Source organism: Sebastes umbrosus, chromosome 21 (assembly GCF_015220745.1).
Source record: "Sebastes umbrosus isolate fSebUmb1 chromosome 21, fSebUmb1.pri, whole genome shotgun sequence".
Classification (NCBI taxonomy): Eukaryota; Metazoa; Chordata; class Actinopteri; order Perciformes; family Sebastidae; genus Sebastes; species Sebastes umbrosus.
Window position 1 is genome coordinate 5,757,838 of NC_051289.1, and position 23,490 is coordinate 5,781,327.

The window sequence follows — 23,490 nt, forward strand, 5'->3', positions numbered from 1 at the left end:
AATTTCATACATGTGGGTGAAACTGGAGCGAGGATCTCAACTTTTCCAACTCTCTAGGGGGCGCTAGCGAACCATTTTGCAACAGCCAAACCCGTGACCCTTAAAATATCAAATTTTTCACCGCGTCTGATACGTGTGGCAAGTTTAGCAACTTTTTGAGATGGCTAAGGTCGTCAAAAAGGCGATTCATTTGAGAGAAAAAGAAAAAGAAGAAACACTACAGTTTCAATAGGGCCTTCGCTGGCCCGATGTTGTCGGTGCTCGGGCCCTAATAATTAAAGCTGCGAGCAGCGATGAACGGGGTACCGGCGGGACGCCGACTGACGCGGCTGGGCACGGTGAAACCGAAACTCTAACGAGCGCCATGACGCCTGCCACAAGGCTCTACGACAATATCAACGGGGATATCAATACCAATTTAACAGGCACTCTCTGCTGACTGATATGACACCTCCAACAAGAGTGTACGACAAACGGTTCACGAGTTATGAAAGGGGGCGGGGATAACCTTCACCAATGAAACAGGAACTCTCTGCTGAGTGATATGACACCTCCCACAAGACTCTATGACAAACGGTTCATGAGTTATGAAAGGGGGCGTGGTTAACGTCTTGGGGCGGGGCTAGAGTATATTTTTGTAAATGTCGTCAGGACAGGACTCTTATCATGCCTGAGAAATTTGGAACAGATCTGACTATGTTCAGTTTAGTTACAACAACTTCCTGTTTCATGGCGAATGGTTCAAAATGGCCGCCACGCCACGGTGAGGTCGTTAAGTGAAAACTCACCATTTTGATAACTTTTCATCCTCAAGGCCTTTAGATGGTTCTGACCAAATTTCAAGTTGCTGTAGGAGGAGTTCGTTAAAGTACACGACCTATAAAACGCTAAAAATGGGCGAAAATTGCATATTAAATTCAAGATGGATGACTTCCTGTTGAGTTTTGGCCATACCTCCAAGAGGCTTTTTTGTTTGTCTCCGCATGTTACATCTGTCTGCCAAATTTCATACTTGTAGGTGAAACCGGAGCGAGGGGCTCAATTTTTCCAATTTTCTAGGGGGCGCTAGCGAGTCATTTTGCAACAGCCAAGACCGAGACCCTTAAAATACTAAAATTTTCACTGCATGTGATAAGTGTGCCAAGTTTAACAACTTTTGGGGCATGCTAAGGTCGTCGAAAAGGCGATTCATTGTAAGAAAAAGAAAATGAAGAAGAAGAAGAAGAATTCTTACAGTTTCAATAGGGCCTTCGCTGATCCGACGTTGTCGGTGCTCGGGCCCTAATAATAAACGCTACAGTTTCAGTAGGGCCTTCGCATGATCTGAAATAGAAAAATGAATAGTCTACATCAAGAAAATAATTAGGAGAAATCTACAGACACAAATAGAGAAAGTAGTAAAATAAACACCTAAATGTATTTTTTGGATGTTTTCTTTCCACTAGTCTGAAAGAAGAAAAAATAGCCCAAAATCTCAAAATTGACCAGTGCATGATCTGAGATAGAAAAATGAATCGTCCACGTCAAGAAAATAATAAATTCTTAAAGACTTACGTGTCTGTTGACAGTCGGTGATCGGCAGTAAGAAGTCAGCTGGTCTTCTGAATTCTGTTGTACTAGACCACAAGTTAGCTGCCTTTATATAGAGAACAGAGATGCTCTGGCTCATTGCGCAATCACTACCTGTCAGGCCTCATTTTTCAAATAAACGCTGCCTTGTACCACACCATGGGTGTGTCTATTGAGACTATTTCCTCATTTTCCACATATTTATACCAGTGAACCTGTCCAACCTTTAAAGTACAAGTTAGCTACAATGGGCGCAGGCTGTTCTCATACACCGTTCAGAGCTAAACCAAAGAAAAGTAATGCACTGTTATTCATATATATCCCACAAAATCAATTTGTATGTAATCCATGTGATTGTCAACAAGGAAGTATAAAAAGCGACAAACGCCATGTAGAGAGGAGGTCAGGGTGGATGCTCAAGCACCCCTAAATTTCATTTCAGCACCCCTAAAAAATAATTATCAAAGCCTCTGAGACCGCCAACACTACTGTTTTTAAGAGGCTGTAGCGGACTCAACAGAGTGAAGATACTGGCATCATATGAAACTAGAAAACCTGAGGAATCCATTGGTACCAACCATGTCATGCTAGCATGTCGGGAAGGAGGTTAAATAACGCTGCAAATTAGGCAAAAGTTTGGAAAGGGAAAACTGTCATGGCCATTTTCAAAGGGGTCCCTTGACCTCTGACCTCAAGATCTGAATGAAAATTGGTTCTAGTCAAAAGACATTTAGTTTTATGCATGCAGTATAAATGAGTTATTTTCACCTATTCCAATATTGCATCCTGTCCTGTCCTGTCCTCTCTCAGAATACAGGACTCCGGTCTGTCCCCAGAGTTCCTATCATGTCCCCTTCCTCTGGAATAACCTTCCTGCTAATATCAGACAGTCGAAGCCTTTAAATTCCAATTTAACTGATTACTTCCTTGTACCAGTTGGTCGGTCATTGTGCAATCATTACTTGTGAGGAAACATATTCCAAAGAATTTTTCTTTTTCAACTTACGTGACAAATAAATTGACGTTGACTTCTGGTTCCACACGGGACACAAATGCCGGTTTCCTGAGTGAAAGTCTGGTGTTTTTTGACCCATCCATTCACCATGACCTCCTCCCCACGTGGCGTTTGCCGCCATTTATAATTCCTGGTTCACGATTACGGTAATTACAAACCAATTGATTTCGTGGGATGTACGCAAATTACAGTGCATTACTTTTTGTAGGTATAGCTACAAACAGTGTATGAGATCAGCCTGATAAATTAGAGTTGTACAGAGACATCATTATCTGTATCTGTTCAACCAACAAAATGATTTTTTCCTGTACCTGTATTCGGATAGAAGACCGGAAGTATGCATGGTTTATACCGGAGGTCACGTTAAATCGGGCAAATGTTGTAATTTCTAACCTAATATTTATCGCCAATGTTTTATGGCTTCAAGCATCACATTGATTTAATGTTGGAAAATAATTGATTATAAAATATAATGGCAGTGAATGAACGAGCGAGGACTGATTGAATCAGACTCGCTTGGCAGATTAATGGTGCATTCCCGTGCTCCCCGGATGGTCCCATTTCCAGAGTTGGGTAGTCGTTCTTGTTGTTCCTGTTGTTCATTTTTCCAATAAGATTTCCAATAATAAATATATACATACATTTACATAAAGCGAACATATTTGTCCACTCCCATGTTGATAAGAGTATTAAATACTTGACAAATCTCCCTTTAAGGTACATTTAGAACAGATAAAAAATGTGCGATTAATCACGATTAACTATGGACGATCATGAGATTGATCGCGATTAAATATTTCAGACACTTGTTGGTGTATTAAGTCCATTCTTGATTCACATCTTTAACTCCTTTCCTCATTATTATACAGGTAAGAGACTACATAGTTTTATTTTACCAAAGTGATTGACCCCGATCTGCATCTCAAAGCCATCTGCTGTCTTCCCATAAGGACAAACCATCACACCAGCGTTGTTGATGAGGATGTTGAGCTTCGGCTCTCCTGTAGAAAAGGACATTAACGAGTTAAATGTTTGTCTTTAAAAGTCCCTTTATGTGTATATTTCTCTATGGAATAAATGGGTTAACCTTTTTTGACGGCTTCAGCGAACTCTCTAATCGACTTGCTGTCTGCCAAGTCAAGTTTCATGCAAACAACATTTTCGTTGCCCGACTTTTCGATGACTTCTTTCACAGCGGCCTGCGCTCGATCCATGTCCCTGCACGCAATGATGACCTTTGCCCCTGAACAGAAAACAATAAACAGCAGTGAGATACAACAGCATGAGCAATGCCTAAATAAACATGCATATGGGTGAACAGCACCCCCTAGTGACAAAATGTGTATATTATGTGTACTGTATTTCATACTAGAGAGAAAATATAAACCTGGACCACATCAAAAGTATTGTTTTGATATTAGTACAGAAACTAAGGTATTATTTGTACCATATCATATCCAAAAAATGTGAAATGATACCCAGTTTAGAGCTGATAAAACAACCAGTAATATACCTGATGTAGTAAAAAGAAATTTGGTGTAGTCATGGACTCTGACCTGAGCTTTAACAGCCATATTAAGACAATTACAAAGACAGTCTTCTATCACCTGAAGAATACAGCAAGAATTAGAGGACTGATGTCTCAGCAGGATTTGGAAAAACTAGTCCATGCATTTATCTTCAGCCGGCTTGACTACTGTAACGGCGTCTTTACTGGTCTTCCTAAAAAATGGATCAAACAGCAGCAGCTGATTCAGAACGCTGCTGCTAGAGTCCTCACTAAGACCTAGAAAGTGGATCACATCAGTCCAGTTCTGAGGTCTCTACACTGGCTCCCTGTCTCTCAGAGAATTGATTTCAAAATACTCCTGCTGGTTTACAAAGCACTAAACGGTTTAGGGCCAAAATACATTTCTGATCTTCTGCTGTGTTATGAGCCATCCAGACCTCTCAGGTCATCTGGATCAGGTCTGCTTAGTGTCCCCAGAGTCAGAACTAAACATGCAGAGGCAGCATTCAGTTTTTATGCACCAAATATTTGGACCAAGCTCTCAGAAACCTGCAGGACTCCAACTCTGAGTTCTTTTTCTATTTACCTGTTTTATTTACTTTATAACTGTGTGTGTTTTACACAGTCTTGTTTTTTAGTCGTGTCAAGTATTTGTTTTAAAGCACTGACCAGAAGTGGCAACAGTGAATCTCGTTGTATTTAATACAATGACAATAAAGCTTTCTATTTTATTCTATTCTATATTCTTTTAAATCAAAGCGTAAAACTTTCCTGTTTGCTGCTGCCTTTCATTAAATCAAATAATGATCTTATACTGCACTAGAGCTTTTACTGTTGTGTGTTATATTCTATTTTAGCTTGTTTTTATTTTCTAATCTTTAATGTTTTTATAAGTGTTTTAATTGTGTCTTAATGTTCTTTTGCACTTTGTAGCAATGTTCTTGAATTGTTGTGTAAAGCACTTTGAATTGCCCTGCAGCTGAAATGTGCTGTACAAATTAGCTTGCCTTTAGACTAAGCATGACACAGCAAAAAAAAAATAGTCCTGAAAGTTGCATGAGTTTGTAGGTGTGTCAGACAGACTCACCTCTCTTAGCCAGGTCGATGGCTGTCTCTTTACCAATCCCAGTGTTGGCTCCAGTGATGAGCACAGTGTTGTCATCCAGTCTCTCAGCAGAGGACCAGGCAGCCCGGAACAGGTTTCTGAGGATGTTGAGAAATCAGAGTTGGTTGACTCACATGATGGGTGTGATATGAACCATGACACAGCAACTTGACATTACTACAAAATAAATATACTAGTTTACTCTCAAATAAGGCAAAGAAAAAATAAACTAGTTTGCTCTCAAATAAGGAAAAGAAAACTTGTATTATTAACTAGTAGCAGTTAACTAGCTTACCACTTAACTAAATTAATTACATAATCTATTTAGACAGCTGAATATAAGGAGTATATTACCTGGGCTGGGATTTCAGCCAATCAGCTGCGACCTCATGGCTCTCGGACGTCACTGATTGGTTTAGCTGTAAATTTGGGTCCGCCCTCTGTGGTGAGTGTGTTCGATTATTAATCCGAGCTGCGCCGGACGGGTGGGAAGCAAAGTTTACACTAACTAAAAAGAGAACTATTAATTTCTTTATTTATGTACATATAAGCTCTGACTCTTTTTAACGTAATTCTTTTATTTTGTATTAATTTTCCTGACTTTCTTTTTTCCTTTTTCTTGTTGTTGCTGTTGTTAATGTTATTATTATTGTTTTTTTCTTATTTTTCTTGTTTTTCTTGTTGTTACTGTTAATACACATTTTTTCTATTTTTACTTATTTGTTTATTTCGATCTAAACTATGATATTTTTCAATAATAATAATATACAGTATAACTAACAGGAAAGTAAATATTACAAAATAATTATTTTTATAAATAAATAAATAAATAAATAAATAAATAATAAATATAAATAATAAAACAAATAAACTGTGACTCTTTTAACGTAAAAAAAAAATATATTTTTCTTTTTCGTCTTTTTGTTTTTCTTGTTGTTTTTCTTGTTTTTATAAAAACAGCAAAGTAAAAATTACAAAATTATTATATGCAAAAATAAATAAATAAAAACCTCCAAGTTTGGCAGGGCATTTTGTTTTATTGTCATGTTTTTAAGATACCAAATATATTACCAACACTAACAAATAGCCATTCAGGTCCATAATTCTGTAATTTATTTAGTTTATTAGTTTATTTATTTTTGGACAATTTAAGAATACACTTGGGGCCTTTCCCATTTCCGATCGTGTTGCTATTGAGTCATGTTCAGTGCAATAATATTAAAAAATTAAAAAAATCATCCCATCATTCCTCAGTGTTGGTCTCTCCAGCAGGTGGCAGCCAACAACCGTCTACCAGCGTGAATCATCTGAGGAGCCTGTTTTACTTTGACACCCTGTGTTACTGTGTTATGTCTATAGACAGATTAACAGGTTGGTATTTGGGTAAATCGTGTCCTTGGCTGAGATCTCATTCGGCTGGCAAATAATTTGCTGTAAACACAAACGACCCATCAAAGTTCACCACAACACCATGAATGGTTCATTCATACGTTACAGACGTTATCCCAGCACACCGTGGGGTCACAGCGGTGGACAGAAGGTCATTAGAACAGGAAACACGGTGCCGGTCATCAGCTGATTGCATAAGGCGAACATTTCCTTCCCTTTTCTCTGGGAGACCCGTCAGCAAAGGAGTGTACGGGTGAGGGGAGGCATGTATGTGCTGAACAAAGACAGATTGAGGTGTTTCATAATTGGATTAGAAAACACCCAGGAGTCCGAATCAAATTTGTCTGCACTTATACTGATTGTATCCTCACGACCCTCCACTTCCCTTCCTTTTCCTTGTTTATTTAAGCAACTAGTGGTGGCAAGTGGCACAGGAAGTGGTTGTAAGTGGCTGTTTATTAATTCATCATATACTGTATAACACCATGATTTATTGGGATCGCCTCGGTAAATCATCTTGTTATGTAACAGGTGCTCTGTGGTGAACATTTGACTATCCAGGATAGCTTGTGCCTTTTAATGCCATTATTTTTTAATTTATAATATGACACAATGACAATCTGCTTGTGTTTCTCCCCCTCTTCTGTTTGCTATTGTTGATGTGCTACTGTTTTGTCATTAGAGGCAAGAAAACATGAGACATAACAGTTTACCTATAAGCTATTACTGGCGCCGCATTAGCAGCTTCCCAGAGGCCAAAGACAATGGAGAGGCGGGAGGATGCTCTGAATAAACTATGAGAACAATCCATTAGCTAAAATGGGACTATTAACTCTACTTTGGCAGATGGAAAGCAGGAGGATGCAGTTTTTTATTTTTATACAGGAGGGAGAAAACACAAATAAACAAGTGAGAACATCTTATGTTTGTGCAGGTTGGTGACTTAAAAATAATGAACCTGTTGATTTTAACAAAACACATCAAAGAAATGTGTAAAATGATAGACTAAACTACCTCTTACTTTATGAAATGTGATTAGACTATAATTGGCATTTTGTAGAAATCCATCATTAATATTGCACATCTACTCTGAATGTCTTTCATCACGTCAAACTCAAAGTCAGAGCAATAATAACAAAGATAGTGATAAATACATAACAAATAATAGCATACTTTATTTACATTGCACTTCAAAACAAAGATTCAGAGTGTCATAATGAGAAAACTAGGGCTGTCAATCGATTCAAATATTTAATTGCAAATTAATCGCACATTTTTTATCTGTTCAAAATGAACCTTAAAGGGAGATTTGTCAAGTATTTAATACTCTTATCAACATAGGAATGGACAAATATGCTGCTTTATGCAAATATATGTATATATTTATTATTGGAAATCAATCAAAAACACAAAACAATGACACATATTGTCTATAAACCCTCACAGGTACTGCATTTAGCATAAAACATATGCTCAAATCATAACATGGCAAACTGCAGCCCAACAGGGAACAACAGCTGTCAGTGTGTCAGTGTGCTGACTTGACTATGACTTGCTCCAAACTGCATGTGATTATCATAGTTGGGCATGTCTGTAAAGGGGAGACTCGTGGGTACCCATAGAACCTATTTCATTCACATATCTTGAGGTCAGAGGTCAGGGGACCCCTTTGAAAATGGCCATGACAGTTTTTCCTTGCCAAAATTTAGCGTAACTTTGGAACGTTATTTAACCTCCTTCCCGACAAGCTAGTATGACATATGACTTTAAATATCCTGACAATTAAATGTAGTGATATGTGAGAAAGGCCTTTTCATATAACAGTGTTAAGGAGATTTTCTGAAGACTGACTTTAGACATTAGCCTGAACGCTCAACAATAAACAGTGATTTAGAGAATAGCTATGTTAAATAAACTCCTGTTCTTGCCCTTTAACAGGTCAGTAGCAAAGCTGGCAGAGCAAGCAGCCCCACTGTTTACATTATAACAATATCTTTACAAGGTCACTGCCTCCCCCGACACACACACACACACACACACAAACACACACCCACACACACACGCACACACACACTAAGGCGACCTGCAGTCTGGTTTTACAGTGAGAGCTCTCATCTACAAAACCTCAAACTATCTGAAGCTGTGGGACGTGATAAACATCTCCTCCTCTTCTGTCTCACCTTTACTGTACAGACAAACCTTCATGTCCATCACTCATGTTTCTGTTTAGTCTGGCTCTTTCTGCTGCCCCCCCCCCCGTCACGCTTCTGTATTTAGTTTCTCACCCTCTTAGCCTCCCTCACCTCTTTGAGTGCTTACATAACACATAAACGGTGCCATTCATTTGCTCGGACCGTTCCTCTTTACTGATCCAATCTCAGACTCGTAATGGCTTTTTCAACTGCTGCAACATTTCCCTGAGATACCGATCTCTATACCGTCATAATTACAGTCTTCTTTTGAAATCGTTGGCTTGTTACAGACCAGATGATGGACTCCCTTATCTCACTGCTGGACTGTTGACTGAAACACACAGCAACATTTAGCCTCGCCACATCAGGTCCTTTCATAATTGGGCTAAAGCCTTTCTTCTCACGAGTTTTCGTTTACTCTGGAGAAATCAGCACAAAGATGTAAGAACTGGAAGGTCATTTAAAGGTTGTCCAGAGTTGATTAATGAGTGTTTCCTCCCTCATTTATCTAAACTGTACAACATGTTTTTTGAAAAAACAAGGTTCACGTTACATAACAGCTCCCTACAGGGGCTCAAATCTGCTGTCCAGTTGTTAACGTACGGTTTATGTTTGACCCGGCATGCAGAGAGCTAAATCTCTCCGTTGGTAATCATGAGTCTCACAGTAACACGATATTACAGATTTTGTAATTTGTCTTAAACCTGAGATTGATCTGCATTCTTTATTCTAGACTTTCACTTAAATTCACAAAACTAAAATCAAGTCAAACCTCCAGCAACACTCCACCATAAAAAACAACTTTATTGTCAGACCAATGCAGTTCGGCTTGTGTTATGTAAATATAAACTGAGACATTTTTTTTTTTTTTTTACAAATGTATGTTTATTTTATTTTATTTTATCTTATTTTAATTTATTTCATTTTTATTTTGTTTTGTTTTATTTTATTTCACTTTATTTTACATTATAAAAATGTTCTACAAATGTGTTTTTATTTTATTTTATTCTATTTTATTCTATTTTATCTTATCTTATTTTATTTAATTTTACATTATTTTATTTTATTAACAAATGCTTTTTTATTTTATTTACAAATGTATTTTTATTTTATTTTGTTTTATCTTACCTTATTTCATTTTTTTTTAATTATTTTATTTTATTTCAGTTTATTTTGCATTATTTTATTTTATTTTTATTAAGTATTTGTTTTGATAAATAGGTGAACTGACCTTTAAACAGGGTCTAGCTAGCCAATGAAAGTAGAGTATAGGGGTAGAAGTCTTAGATCTGGTCTAGTGGTGAAAAAAAAAAAATACCAAACAAAATTAAAAGCCCCTGAAAATGTATTGTTTTGCAACCTCAAATATCCATCAATAAATAGAAACTTTTGCAGAATATTGCTGCTCATTTAAAACCTCATCCCTCCTAGAAAGAAGCTGATTGAGAAAATTAATTTACAACGCCTTTAATTAATCTGAAATAAACCAGAAGAGAAGCACCAGAAGCATTAATCAGCTTTCTGCAGATATCCACCTTTCAGTTCATATCCACCTTTTTGATCTTCGCTGTTTCATCTTCGTGGCAGCTTTAATCATCACAGCTAAACCTCTGTGTCACTTTGTCACAGCAAAGAACAGGACCGGTGTCAGAAGCTGTTAATGTGTTCTGGCTCTGTCCATCAAAGAGATAATTCAGGATAGTCGCAAGATGGCAGTGTGGTGGATGTAGGTTGTGTTGCCCTTTGAGGGTGAGCAGACAGTCATTAGAGCCCCGCTATGAGCCCCAGGAAACATCTATTTATAGAGCTGTCTCAAGGAGTCAATACTCCTCCTCCAGAGCTCCTTCTGGGACGAGGGTGGCCTGTTTTAATGGCTGCTTTATGACATTTATAGCAGCATGAGATACAGAATCATATTTCACTGTAAAAGTCTGTGCGTATTATCTAGTATCATGGATTTGGGATGAACGGGTGGTGTTTTATTTATTTAGTGGACTGTACCAAGAGACGCCGTTGCATAAATTATACTTTATTAAAAAGCTTGCATGAAATTTGGTTCAATTAAAAGGCAAATTAGGCAACTGAGACTTCAACTGGGGATTGAGGAATTGCCACAACATTTACAAGTCTCTGATGTTTCCCTGTGCATAAATAAAACATTCACATCTTTACAATTCTACAACTGCTTTCCCTCGTTTTCTCTTGTTTTGGCTTCATAACAAACATATTCGCTCATGTCGTTGCCCTCCATCTTTGAGCTGCTCAAACTGCAAGTAGGTCAGGGAGAACCGGGAGCGTTTCAAATGCCAAGAGGTTGGCACTCTTTTGTTTTTTAACAGGGTACCGAAAACAAAACAACAAACAGACAGAAATCTCAGCACCTTAGCAAAGAAATTGTCTTTTATGGTATTATTGTTATTACTTTACAACTGATAAGCCATTTATTAAAGGGAACTCCACTGATATTACACATCAAACTCTCGTCTCAATGTTTTTATTATTATAGCTGTGAGGTAACACATATGGAACATTTTGTTTTCATGAGAGAATGATCATTCATAAAATAAACTCACAAACTGGGAAACCCCTCATACTACCTGAGGATTTCAGAGGTTTCATCAGTCTTTATATACCTCTAACATAATCAGCACTGCAATCAATATGAAACAGTTTATAGATCACTGCAGACTTCCTGCTTTAAATCAATTTGGTGCACAAATCATCACCATAAATAATTTTATCATTTTGTGCAATCTGGCAGTAAACATCTTGTTTTTTGTTCCTTAATGTTACCACAAGGAACTTTAATTTTGTGTCGATTTTGGCGGTCGTTGTGGACAAAAGTGTTTCTTTTCCCGAGCTGTGACAAAGCCTCGGTATTTGACACCCTGGGAATGAGAACGGGCTGATCTGGCAGTAAACGTCTTGCTTTTTGTTCCTTAAAAGTTACCACAAGGAACTCTCATTTTGTGTTGACTTTGGCGGTACCTGTGGACAAAAGCGGAAATGTTTCCGAGCACCTGAGTCCCTTTACAAAACCTCTCATTTTACTGCAGCAGGATCTGATTTCCCCGTTTGGCCCTGGTTCTGGTTCTCCCGTAGCTCCCTTCCCTCCAGCAGGCCCAGCAATACGGCCTGGGCCTCCAGCAGCGTGGTGTCACTGTTGGCTCCCGCCGGAGATCCGACTGCAGGTCAAAGGCGGCAGTGAAGCCGGATCTGGGTCTGTCTGCGTTGGGCTGGTCGTTACTGACCCAGCTGGAGTCTGATGAAGGAGTTTCTGGTGAACCTGCATAATTTCGTCTGGCTATTTCTACATAGTTATTCTTAATGCTTGTCAGTCAATCTTCTAACTGATGGTTTTGTTTACTTATGTAGGTCATATAAGACATCAGTATTAATTTGAGCCTGTTTTATGACGTCTCTACGATGGGAAAAACATTTTTCTTGAACCCTTTCACGAGCATGTTCGGTAACTGAGCCTGTACTATCTTTACATGTCCTCTCCTCGACATATTTATTTCCCTTGTCATCCCAGATGTCACGTTTGCCAAATACTCTACATGAGAGCGGCACTCATTATGCCATTCAGCCTTCAGAGGATAATATATTGCTTTACACAGGCAAATATAATATATCAATCAGACCAGTACGGATATCAGCTTTATCAGTATTCTTTAGTTTATTGCTACTGAATGGCTCATCGGTGTTAAAGTGCAACCTTCAGAGCTGATCCAGTGTCAGCAGACGTACTTCATGCAGACATACAGTATCATGTGCAGCTCCAGTATGAAGCATGAGCTTTATCCAGTACTGAGTGCTGCTAAGTGATCAACAGTAATCCATCATACACACCGCTCAGCGGTGGAGCAACTGGTGTCAGCGACAGTAAAGTTATCAGTCTGCATCATCTGATCCCTGTGATGACCCGATGACCTCGCCAGGATTTCCCGTACTGTGAGGCAGCAAAACCCCCATGTGACCCGGAGTATTTATAAGTGGGTATAAGCAATAAATACATGGATGAATGACAGATGATACAGTTGTTCATGTCGGGGCTGTCAGAAACCACCATACTTGTAAAAATAATTACAAAACTCACTTATTTTTTTGTTTGTTTGAATGGGGATTTGATGTGTATTTTATGATTATTTATGTATTTATTTAGGACAGAATATCTTCCCCTCTCCCTTGTTTAAAAGGGAGCCATCATGCAAAAAGTTATTCCTCCTTTTTCGTGGGTTTTCCTACAAATGCCAAGCAACTCGTATCAATTTCCACTCGTTATATGCATACTGTCTTTGCAAAATAAACTTCTGCCTTCACAAGAAACAACTTCCTTAGGTTTAGGCAACAAAACTACTTAGTTAGGTTTAGGAAAAGATCGTGGTTTGGGTTAAAATATCTCCAGAAGTGTCGTTACCTAAAGGGACTTATTGCAAGTATCAGAATTGCTTGTTAACAGCGACACCTGTGGCCGCGAAGTCAACGAAAGTCAGCGTCGGGCTCGCGCTTGTGCTCGCTCTACATAGACAAGAACGAGCATCGCTCATTCATGGAGACCTTCGTGGAGACCTTTGTCTGGTCAGCGGAAGTTACAAACAGTTCCTTTAAGCATGCAAGTTACGTGGCAAATAAATCAACGTGGACTTCTGGTTTCACTCAGGACACAATGTTTGTCGCGCTTTATATTTCCAGTTTCACAATTACGTGAATCGTACACATTGACTTTGTGGGACACACACAAATTATAGTGCATTACTTGTTGTAGGCATAGCTATGACCATGTGTATGAGACCAGCCTGATCATGTTGGTGATTGCCTTGGCCCATATGTGATATTCCAAATAAAGGACAGACAAAAACCTTATTCTTGTTAATGAACTATTGGAAGTCATTAGAAAGGAAGCCCTAGCCAAATCTAAAAGCTCCTGGCGGCCTGGTTATTTTTCAGTTCAGTTGGGAATGAACAAATAAAGATGCATGAAAAGCAAAATGTGACTGAACAGGATTCTTTCAATCTGCAAAAAGTTCTCATGAAAGCTTTTGGAAACTGTCCAGGTTGTTTATTTCTACAGGCCATCAGTGTGTCTTCTTACAGTGTTCTAGGACGTGGATCTGCTACATCTAGAAATCAATATGTTTTCTGCCTAGCACATGAGGGTTGTGATGCTTTTATAAGCCTAAATGTGAGAAAATCTAACTGAGAAGGAATTATTTATACCCCAGTTGTTTGTTGTGTTCATTGTTCCCACCTGCTCTCACGATTTACAGTACATCTCATAATTCATCAGAAGAAGGTGGAACAGTATGTTATTATTATTTACTTTTCATATCATCCTGATATCGACAATTCAGTTTCAGTTCTATGTGTCTCTATGAGTGAGTCTTATCTTGTATTCACAATAATCAGGCTTTATATAGAGCTACAGGGAAGTCACAGCTGCCACCTCTCTGATGAATGACTCTGTGTAGACTGCTGCTAGCATGCGTCACTGTGCTTCTATTCATGGCTATCCAAAAAAGGGATTTAAATGCTGACCAGAATATCCAAATAAACAAATTATTATCTGTTGGTTTGGGTGGTTTTGCATGGACTGGAAGTACTGAGGCTTTAGCTGGTATATGCTAATGAATAAAACCAAGGTTCATCCTTGATCCATCTTTGTCTGTACCCTCAGTCTGTCTATATCTGTATCTTTGGTCTGTTTTGCAGATGATACCGTCCTATATTTAACCATGTCTCCTATGAATGTTGTTAAGGTGAAATAACACATTAAAGAGGCACAAATGCTTGCACAAATAGCACTAATATCTGCACTGACGCAGGTAACCTAGTGGAAAGGTGTTCTTTAAAGAGGACATATCATGAAAAACTCTTTTTCAGTGCTTGTGCACATACATTTGGGTATCTGGAGTGCTTACCAACCCACAAACTGTGAAATAAGACAACTCTGTCAGTTTTTTGTGGGCTGCCTCGATCAGAAAACATGTGATTCAACAAGACATTCAGAGCAGACTGGGCTTTTTCAGGAGGATGTCCTAAAGAGACAGGCGCTAAAACAGAGCGTTTCAGACAGAGGGTGAATACAGGTGTATTCAGACAGACCGTATGAGAAAAATAATGTGTTTTTTTTAACATTAAAGCATGTAAACACGCTCTAGTAGAAACCCAAAATACAAGTATGAACCTGGAAATGAGCATGATATGTCACCTTTAATATTCACTACAGCTAGGTTTCAGCTCAATATCACCCTCAATCAGAAAACTTAAGACAGCAAAAAAGTTTCAAAAGGGCCTAAAGAGTCAGAGTTTCTGGCTGAACCTGCTAAAATGAGGTCTGCATTGTGTCGAGGAAGGATCAGAGTGCCCAGATCCCCTGCCTCTATTAATCCCTAAAGGAAGGGCGTCGTCACACCCTGATTGGCCAAGAGGGAAAATGCACCAAGCTGCTCTCAATTCTTAATTAGGCACCAGTCTCCTCATCCTGCACAACAGGTGATCTGAATCACCCACCGATCAACTCAGGGGAATTGTGACATTCAGCTAAAATGAATTGGGGGAAAAGGAAATGACAACAAGTATACAAAGAAGGACAGATTGCTACAACATCATGCACAGAATAGAGAGGTGAAGTCTCGACATTTACGCTGGAACCCATGGGACCTTATTTCAGAAAAAATATGAACGGTAGTCAACAGCAAAAGACAAATATGTTTTTGATCCCGTTTGAACATATTTCTGACATTTTTCTGACATTGTTTTTTACTTTTTTTTTTTTTTTTACATTTTTCAGACTTTTTTCTGGATTTTTTTTTTTTTGCTTTATTTAGTTTTTTTCAGACATTTTGCACCATGGATCACACAATGTCCCAAAAAAGTTTAAAAAAAAAATGTCCGAAAAATGTCCGAAAAAAAGTCTGAAAAATGTCTCAAAAACAGTAAAAAAATGTCTGAAAAATGTCTAAAAAACAGTAAAAGAAAGTCTGAAAAATGTCTCAAAAACAGTAAAAAAATGTCTGAAAAATGTCTAAAAAATGTCCAAAAAAGTAAAAAAAAAAGTCCAGAAAATATCCGAAAAAATGTCAAAAAATTACAAAAAAAAGTCAAAAAAAGGTCCAAAAATTGTCCCAAAAAAGTAAAAAAAAAAAGTCAGAAATATTCAAACTGGATCAAACAATATTTGTCTCTTGCTGTTGACTACCGTTCATATTTTTTCCGAAATAAGGTCCCATGGTCGTCCACCGGAAGGGGCGGGACTTGAGGACTGCCTCTCTATTCTACACCTAATAAATTGCCACAAAGAACATCTTGTGCTGCTCGCTCATTTGACACAAAGATTTCTTCATGTACATTTTAGTTTGCTTGTTCACCTGCTCCACTTTAGACTGTAATTACTAGCTAACATTAATTATGTCATTACACAGAAACAAGTACATCCTGTGCCTTTGGGGTCATTTTGCAGTCACACAAACAGAGAGGCATGCTGGCCCCAAGATACGGAGCACATTTGGTCTGACGGCAGGGATTGTGATGGATGAGTGGTATGAGAAAACATTTGACATGGGGAATTATAACTGTGCGGCTCTCTCCTACAACAGCAAAGGGCTCTGACCTCCTCTGTCCTCTTCCTGTGCCCAACAGGCTTCTCTGACAGACGGGCTCCAAAAATACACAAACTGAGACCAGATGATTCATTCGGAGCGACTGGATTTGGGACAATGTTTTATGTAATCGGAGCGGGTTACGTTACAGACACAAACGATGACAAAGTACACATCTGTGTTCCTTAATTGCTTTATTCAGTCAGGACTATTTTTCCTCCTAAACCCAAACATGTGGGATATTATGCCTGATGACTCGGATGGTGTGCAGTGAAACGTTGCACTGTAATGGCTATCAAGAGGCACTGAGGAAGAATGATAAGAATGATCTGGTAAATGTTTAGGTTGAGAGTTTTGTTTTCTTTTGAGCTCTCTTGTGTATACTTGAGGAGAAATGTCCACATGCAGGATATGTGGAGGAAATACATGAAGGTAAAGTCCCTACACATCTGGTCAGTGTATAGTTGCTGACAGACGGTTAATTGATGATGGTCGTATCCACCATGTTTTTTTAAAACCTTTCTGAGGGAGTTCAATTCAAAATGAAATTCCAACGAACTCCACCCGGACACAGATTTGATTTCATCTGTTTTCCTTACAGGGATTACATTATGTAAGACTTCACATAATCCCAATTTGTATTTAAACTAGAGTTCAGCACTGATCGAGTGGATTAAAAAGCGCTCACAGACTGAACATAAAACGATGGCGGTTGCGGCGCCATCCGTCTGTTTTCTTTGCTTTAAAACATGTTACTGAACTGAATATTTGTTTTTTTAATAATGCATCTATGCATTTAGATTTTTTTTTATTATTTGTTTGTTGACTCACTTAGACCGTAAATATACTCTGTTGTCCAAGATACATAATCTTCTCATCATGCTATATCAATGAATAAGCCAGAGAACATGCCATAACATAATCATAAAACCAAAGCAATATTTTTATGTGAGGGGACAGAAAAATAAAAAAAATAAAAAAATAAAAAGCAAGGAGAAACAGCAAAAAACAGATAAATAATAATAATAATAATACAAAATAAATAAATGCAAAATAAATAAATATACAATATATAAATACATAAAATTAAATACAAAAATAAATAAATAAAAATAAATAAATGCTAAAATAAATAACTAAGTTTAAAAATGTATCAAAATAAATACATGAATAAATATATAAATAAAAGGGAGAATTAAACAGAAGAGTAAATAAATTAGGGAATTAATAAAAAAATAAAAAATAAAGAAGCAGATTAAAACAGAAATATCAATTTATGTCACATTTTTATCAATTAATTAATGGCTACATTCATTTTTAATAATATTTTTGCTACATTTAATGACATATTTATCTATTTATTTATCGAGTCAATTATTTATTGATTTATTTGTTTATTTTGGCAGGTTCCGTCCTCCATAGATCATGAGACGCACTAGAAGGAGGGACCATAGAGAGACCATAGATGGACAAAACATAATCAGTAATTGGGCCATCATCCTAGGGATTTTAAAGTATTACTGAAGATATGTGAGGACCCTGTTCTTGCTCTCTCTGCAGCCTCGCTTACAAAAACCTGGACATCTGCCATCTGTGTCCACTGCAGTGATTTCACTACTAGGCGTTATGTTAAACACTGCACCGTAGTGTATACGCCAGACAAGTATGTACAACTGCTTACTGCCTGTAAAGAGGAGATAAATCATTACATGTACACATATGCAGTATGTAAGCTTACACCACACATAGGGAATGTCTTTCCTCCCAGCTGCTCTGCTCTGTAGTCTCCAACCTCTCGGAGGGAAACACTCGACATGCAGAAGATGAAGAATGACGACTATGAATAGACTGAAATACATTATGTTCCTCAGTGTTGTCATGCAAAGCACGTCTCCTCTGCACAGTTTTGTCATTGTCAACGGGGAGAAGAGGTCCGTTGCAAAAGGAGTGCAAGCAGCCTCTTTGCTATTCACCGGACACATTCACAAAAAAATGAGCTGCAGCGCCGGGGGGGACAGAAAACTGGACTTTCAATAGAAAACTGAGCCAGAGCACACGGCTGAGGGGAACTCGCAGGGTTCATTATGCATCTGAATGAGCGAGCGACACACCGGGTTTAAGCTGTGATGCTTCTTTTCAGTCTGGCAGGAAAAAAAAAAGAAGTCCGGCCATGGACTATTGATATTCAATTCATGTCCGTGAGAGGATTTCAGGGTCAGCAGATGCTGAACTCACACCATCACCAAGGAAGCTGTTGTGCAAATACATAGAGGTTCGTTGACCACCAGAAGCAACTAGTCCTTCTCTTGTCTCACATATTGCCTTTTCAAGAAATTTCCCAAATACAAATATAAAAATACAAAGATTTCTACATTTCTCACTGGTGATGAGCAATCACTCTGGGATGCAAACAAGGAAAGCAAAAGCAAACAAACAAAAAAAAACTCTTGGCTTTTCAAAATCAATAATAAATTGTTGACTGTTTGTAGAGGATAAGAGGAGCTCGGATTTCCCAAGAGCTCAAAAATAAGTTGAATTAAAACAGTTAAAAGCTGCTTCAACTTAAACTTCCCTGCTGCCTTAAAAACGTGAGTTACCTGAACTGAACTTGAACAATCGGTTAAGTGAAAATCAATGTAAAACCAGCTGAGTTAGGTTCATTAAACCTGAGTAAACAAGCCTAATGAACTTAAGATAATAAGTTGAATCAACAACTGTTACATTTCCATGGAACCTGCTGCTGGTTGAGTGTGTAAAAAGATTAAACATAAGCCTGCTCCCAGTAACCCTGCTGATTCTAAAGTGTATCGGCAGAGCAACCTTAAGGACATTCCGCGCATCATGATAACGCATTTTAGGCTTTTTATGTGTCATTTGACGCCACATTGTTGCCGTGAAACGGTCACGGTTATGTTTAGGCGACAAAACCCCTTAGTTAGGTTTAGGAAAAACATCATGGTTGGGCTTAAAATAAGTATGTAAACTAAGTAAAATACATATGGAAACAACATAACATAAGTACGGAAAACACTTCACAAACCTCACTAACGTAACTTCAAAATAACTCAACAACACTTTGGGACACGGACACCGGTCTACTGGTTGAAAGTCCTGTGTTTGTTGGACCCATCCACCCACCCACCATAAGCAGTCTTTCTCACTTTTTATTCTACGTCACTAGCTCTGAGCATAGCATATTCACACAGATGTGTTACATTGCAGTCAGTACAGACTACATGGCGTACAAATGACACACCAAAAGCAAGAACGGCATGCAGGCAAAATGACTTGCCATTTGGTGAGACCGCGCTGGGCAAATTCATTTTACATTTAAAGACAAGTGTACATCATTTATGTTTTCTTTGAACTACAAATGAACAGGGAGAGTTTTTAAACTTTCAGCTCTCAAACAATGTGTGCTGGGAAGCATGCTAATATGCAAACAGTTCATTGATTCTTCTCATCATTTCCAGTTAAAAGGCCAAAGGACTCGTATTTATAAGTCCTAAAATGAAATGTATATATTTAGATCAGGCTAATGATAAAAGCTGAGTTGATTCCACAACTTCCTGTATGATTTTTTGATAGTGTATGGAGGTGAACGGGTCTGCTGAAGACGTGGCTAGAATTATAAAATCCTTTGTTTGCTGGTTTAGCCGGCTCCCACCCGCCCAACAGGAGATGAACGGGTGGCAGGTGGTGATGAAAAAACTAAAAAGAAACGGTGCTAAAATCAACATGCATATAGACATTAAAGCTCTAGATAGCTACTCGCCACATCTTGTTACCATACACTGCAAATTGAGGGGAAATTGGGCGGATTGTGTGTCACTGCAGGCAACCTCTGTGCTTTCAGACACTCAGGGAAGCACACAACGGGGAGCTGGCCCTGTTTCTGTGCCTCCAGTTAGAGGACGTGCAACAATGTTATTTGAGGGGAGTCTTGGCACATGCAGTGTCTACAGTGAATCCCCCACACCCGTTATTTCTGGCTCCCAGCGACCGTCTCCCCCCCCCTGGTTTACTGGCAAGAAAGACTCTTTAGTTCTATAAGAGCTACGCAAACAACAGTGTATCTGTGTGCTGGTTTCTTTGGGGACTATAGGAGAAATGTTCATTCCCAAGCCGCCTCATTTTATTTTATTTGGACATGACTGACAATGTTTTAAACAGATGGTCTTCCTCAGGTGAGCTGGGAGACCTTCTGTCGGTCAGGAAGACCATCTGTTGAGAAGAAAAATATTAAATACTTTGCAAGAAAAGGCCTCTTTCTGTGTTTGGCTATTTTGGGATTTATTGTTTTCTATGTTACAGTCTAATAGGGGGTTTGATAGTATGACAGTTGGGACATGTATGAGAGGTACTGAATGGTGACCATACGGTACATGAATTTTTAAAGGGCTGATGAATTATGGCTGATGGAGAAATGAACAAAAGGGGAGAACACTGATGACTGCAGGGCATCAGATCCCTTGGAAACCCTGTTACAATGTTCATCCTACAAAATGATGGATAATCCCTTTTGGTTGGATCCAATCGCTATTTTAAAATGCACCATTTACATAATCAGCCCTTTGACGGTACTGGCACAATGATCGTATAAATCGAAAGCATGCAAATGACAGAAATTTATGATCATCCATGATTTGTACCCAGAAGGATTTATTAGAAAATACATAGGTTGCAAAAGATTTTAAACTTAAAAATATGTACATTCTTGCAGGACACACATTAATCTACCTCGACTGTAAGTAATCAAATAAATATAATTTAACAATGATAACGTAAAGTAATCCATCCATTTTCCATGCCTCTTCCTGTGTGTTTTTCCATAATCCCCCAAACATGAGATGCTATTTCTGCCTCTCTTTGTGCCTATCTCATGCTGTTTGTGTACTCTAGTTGCCTCACTGCCAAATCCCGGCCCTTTACAGCTGAAATGACCTCATTTCTTGACATAGATCGATAATGTTTCACCATATCTTATCTTCACGGGAGCTTTGTACTTTACCTACTAACCAGCACTACAAGTTACTCATTTGGGTGTTAATATTAGCATTAGCATGATGTGGCAAACGATTGTGGAGAAAGGGTATAACCTGTTGTTTAAAGGCAGAGGTGATCCTTTGTAAAAACCTGCACCAAGTCCACCCGAACTGTTGTGGATGCATAAGGTCAAGACGTATTGTTCCCCCTGCTGAACCCTGCAACACTTTAATATGCTAATCCTCTTTGTGCATTTGGGAACAATTCATTTCAGCTTCAATAGCCGTGTTAAGACCACGAGACAGAGAGAGAGAGAGAACGGATAAAAAACAGTGCCGGTGATTAACTTTTAATCAAAGTGCATTTTTTGTCATATGTTGACATCTATATCATCATAGTCACTTAAAAGAGTACTGCACCATTTTAGCATTGCACTCTTATAACATTGTCCAACCTCATAATGGACAGTTTAAAAAAAGGGGAGCAAAATCGATGCAGCAGAACCAGAGATATCATCTTTTCTAACCCTAACTCTAACCCTCTATTGTCAAAACCTGCTGCATACCCATAATGCAACCTGACCGCAGACCGTTAGGTCTGAGATACGGGTGTGTTATGTGAAGCCAAGTTCACACCATACAACATTCAAAGTCGTCAGATCGCTGTACTGTTCACACAACACAACTTGCTGTCTTGTAATCGGGAGTCTTTAAGTCGTTGTGGTTTTCACACTACGACGGGATGATTTGTCATGAAAACACACGCGAGAAGTGACTCATGCTTGTTGATGTTGGCGTTGGCACACATGCTCACATACTGTAATAGAATGTTTCCACCACAGACTGTATGTAAGAAGTGGACGTAATCACCCATTGGCATTTTTAGGTGACCAAAAATGTTATAATTAACTTTCATGAAATGAAAACACCTTGAAAGGGTTAAAGTTGTTAGAAGAAAACACGGAAAACTCCCAGACTGGACAACGCTGTAGTAGCGACCTGTCAATCACAAGGTAGCCCCGCCCTAAAGCATCCCCTGCTTTATGGTCTATTTGACTCTAAATGGGACCATAATTTACTAAATGAACATCATGCTGTATTGAAGAAGACTTGAAACTAGCGATTGAGACCATAAACTCATGTCTACAATGTTTACTGAGGTAATAAATCAAGTGAGAAGTAGGCTCATTTTCTCATAGACTTCTATACAATCAGACTTCTTTTTGCAACCAGAGGAATCGCCCCCTGCTGGCTGTTAGAAAGAATTTTAAGAAGTTTAAGGCACTTCAGCATTGGCTTCACTATTTAGACGCGGAGGTAACCCACTGTCTTCAGCCCCAACAGACATTGACTCAAGTGACATCACTTGAAGCAATTTAACAGGAAATGTTCTGCTAGGAAACCTTCTACAGAAAGCTTTACTTTACAAATCTATTCATGCCATTTCGCCATGTTTTCCAGATTTAAAGTCTGAGGTGAAAATCGAAATCTTATTAAACTTGTCTACCTCAGATATTTAATGGTCAGTGAACACGCAGACTCACATAATTACAGCCAGTGACTGTGCATTTGAGGCTTTAGATTAAAGCTGTTGTGTGCTATATTGAGATAATGAGATCTACTTTCCAAGGACGGATCTTACAAACGACCTTGACACATAAACCTGAGACACTCACCAGCTCAGCACATTATCCACAACGGTTTTCATTGTTTCTTAAAGAATTGTTCCGCAGTGAAGGATTGCAGTGTCGGATCAGAACCATAACTAAGCCTCAGGTGCAAACCACCCCTGAATTAACACCGTTAAAGCTGTCGTAATTATTGATAAATGCAGACCTTTGTTCATTCATAATCATCTTAAGGAAAATGCTGCAGCAGAAGTAGGAAATAAGCTGGTGTAATACCTGAAAACAGAGTTTTGTTGTGACTCAAAATATTAGCCTCTGAAACCATTTAGGTCATTAAGTTCTCCCTTATTTATTGGATGTTCATTATGTTTATGCACTTTTATCGGCATACTGTAGGAAACAATGCTTGAACCTCAATACAATTCAAAAAATTAGCAGTTAATGCAATAAAAACGCGTTAATGCAAATTTGTTTTAACACCACTAATTTCTTTAAT

General features: G+C 38.5%; 1 long non-coding RNA gene across 1 annotated transcript; it reads right to left on the bottom strand.

The window, feature by feature from the left end:
• Positions 1–1,476: 1,476 nt before the first annotated feature.
• Positions 1,477–19,644, bottom strand: LOC119480785. Its single transcript, XR_005205002.1, has 3 exons — positions 19,634–19,644; positions 17,952–17,957; positions 1,477–1,711 (listed from the first exon to the last, which is right to left on the bottom strand). It is a non-coding gene; the product is annotated as an uncharacterized LOC119480785 (long non-coding RNA).
• Between the last annotated feature and the right edge of the window lie 3,846 nt (positions 19,645–23,490).